Source organism: Stegastes partitus, unplaced genomic scaffold (assembly GCF_000690725.1).
Source record: "Stegastes partitus isolate 25-593 unplaced genomic scaffold, Stegastes_partitus-1.0.2 Scaffold789, whole genome shotgun sequence".
Lineage (NCBI taxonomy): Eukaryota > Metazoa > Chordata > Actinopteri > Pomacentridae > Stegastes > Stegastes partitus.
In genome coordinates this window covers 322,044-325,245 of record NW_007578520.1, presented here as the reverse complement: position 1 = coordinate 325,245, position 3,202 = coordinate 322,044, and positions in this window count along the sequence as shown.

Here is a 3,202-nt window from a genome sequence, read left to right as displayed (position 1 = left end):
GTACCTGATTGTTTGTCTTGTTGCTTATAAGTCAGCAATGGCTTCACAGCTACAGAAACTACTTTTTGGTGATTTATTAAATGAGGCATGCAGTGTAGAATAAAGTGATATTTTATGAAATATCACAATTTTAAGCTGAGATTTGATTAGTTTTCCAAACTGTAAGAGATGATTAGTCTCAGGACTGTTGAATATCCAGTGATCTGGCTTTGATAAATGATGTCATTTTGGCGATTTTCTAAAAACAACATACCCTTCCAACTCACAGGAAAGTTTTGTGGTTTCGAGGATTAATTTGGGGATGTTTGTGGGTGGAAATCTACAAGAAAATAGCCAAAGACTTAAAGGTTTAAGCTAAGTACCACCTGCTCATAGGTTCATGTGAGTACATGAAATCAGTAGAATTATCAATGACTGTAAATTAGTTATATTAGGCCTCATTTTGTGCTCCATTTGTGGGCAAATTTTACTATCAAATACAACAAGTATGAAGAATTACAGACTCAAGTCCTGTTGTTGACTCAGCAGACAAAAACTTAACACTGTCAGTAATGACATGGGGGGAATAAAACCCCCATCAGTACTTCATTTAACATTATATTTATTGTTTGACTAACTGCTACATAACTTGAGTTGAGGAAGCATGTGTGAACACATCAGACAGGTGTTTAGATGCCACATTATCCTGATTTTTATTTCATTACTGCAGCATAGCATCTGGTTTCTGACTTATCCGAGCATCTAAAACACAAACGTGACGTCCACATGTGCAAACGCACAACTGGGATCCAAAACTTGGATCACAACCAGGACCGTGTGCTGATGCAGAACAGTTCAGGAATGCAGAAGATGAGCAGAAACTCCAGCGGAGCCGGAACTGTCCTTTGAGCAGTCTGTTTTCATGGCTCCCGCTTGCTTCCTCAGATTAACAAGAACAGAACAGTTATTTATAGAGCATGGAGAACAGGGGATTAGCGCTATTCCTGTTGTGTTTTGGATGCTCATTACTTCTTTGATGACTCAAGGTGTGAGAGTGTGTACTTGTGCGCGTGGCGTGTGTGTTTATGTGCATAGCGAAGCCTCCCCTCCTCTAACGCTACTCCCCACATGGCCATGCTGTCAATAAGACAGCGTTGTTGGTGCGTACCTGCCTGTCTGCAGATTCTTGATGTGTGAGGACGCGTGTTTACAAAAGCATTTACGCTGTGAGAATTTCTGCACACATGCTGCATGTATGATGTAAATTACGTGTGGAGTTGCATGTTTGTACGGATTACATGCATACATTCTTCATGTATGTAAATAAAAGGCAAACAATCCGTGTTTGAACTTCCCTTCAGCGCTGTGGCAAAGCTTTTATTTCCTGGTGGATGAGAAGAACAAACAGCAGGTTCCTGTTTATTCTGGGATCGGCTATATACAGAAACAGGACGGGATATTAAAGCACACGCAGGAGGACGATGTATGTACATGTGTGTGTGCAGTGGGGTGTTTCCTCCTCACAACAACATGGATGTAATGGCACATGTCAGTGGGAAAAAAACACACAATGATTCAGCACGTTTTTCTCTCCAACATGGCGATAAAAACCTAAAGACTCAAAGCTAATCTGACGAGAAACTGCAGCGTCGCCGCTTCACATAAATCACAAAAACAATGAGGTGTTAAAAAAGCAAAAATAAATAAAGGCTAAATTATGCACACTACCTAAAAAGAACAAAAATAGAACCTTCATCAACAGAATTACACATAAAATACGTGTGTTATGTATAAATAGTGCATCAAATGTATGTTTGGTAATATAGAGACAGCACTTGAGAGATTAACAGCGTATGAATCTGAAACATAACAGATGAATAATGCAGCAAATAAAAGTCCAGGTGAGCAGTCGGTCTTGTTATGAGGGAAAAAAATAGATGCTTCGCTGCCAGACGAGTCTTTCTTTGACGTTACTTCAAAGGAAAGCACTCGCCTTTGTTTTTTTTTTTTTGGTGGAAAATTTAATTATTATTTTTTTCCCTGTTTCGTAAGCTTCCTCCACATCAGACAGGTTATTAACCAGAAGCTCATGAAGCTGGTGGTGATACACAGACAAACCCAGACGGCTGGTTGGTGGACACAGTGTCAGGGCACCTTCACTTGTCCACCCACTTTGAACGATGTCATATCTGCAAGGAATTTCACTTTGGCAAAGAAATCTGTTGCAATTCCTGTAGGATTGTTTATGCTCGGTAAAGGTATTAAATTGAAGGTTATAGTCACAAACATTCTGTTCTATGATTGGCTACTTCCATAACAAACTGAGCGATGAGGAAAGTCCACAAACGCCTGCTCCATGAAATCACTTTTCCTTCCATAAACCTTCATGTATTGATGGCATTTTCAGCAGCATGTCAACACAGGACGACTCTTTTTGATTACAGTGACAGGAATCATAGAGTTTGACGATTTAATTCATAAATAGCTAAATCCTGTTAGATTTAAGAACCCAAAGTTTGCACAAAAAGCATTTTCACAACAACACCGGGGAGGTCAGACAGAAGCAGCATGTCGGTGTTTTTCTTAACCAATTTCAGACTTGAGCTAAAAGCCTGAACATTCAAACGGACCAAATTAACTGCCACAGAGAGAGATATTTCCGGCGATGAAAAACTCTCTGTCCTCCTCAGTTTTCAGGTTCACTCTGCCACTAAAGGCTTCTACGCTCTTTAAAGTTCACACTGTAACCACCTGCCGTCGTTTAGAGCCATTAATGTGAACAATGACCCAAAGTACAGAAGGTTGGAATCACTGGATGTCATCCAACGTGCAGAAAGACTGATCTAATTAGAGGTTTTATTTTTTTTTCCTCCCATGCAAGCTACACTTGGTCTCCAGGATTTTACCATGATGTATTTCCAGGAGGAGTTTTAGGAGGCATGTAATGTCCCCAAGTCAAGAAACAAAGATGAAAAGTTATATGTATCCGCAAAATTTGGTTGCCATGGTGATGGCAGCGCGCATGGACGCAGCGCCCCCTTCAGGACACAACGAAAGTGAACGTTTTGAGTGTCTTGTCTATCCCAGATGTTCATTCCGCTAAACTTGTGGCCAGGAGACTTTACTGGATGTCAGGACAGAGAACGGTGCTGGAATTGCGGCGATCGGTTGTGATGTGGACATACTACACCGACACGGAGTCCAATCGGAGACGACGCCGGCA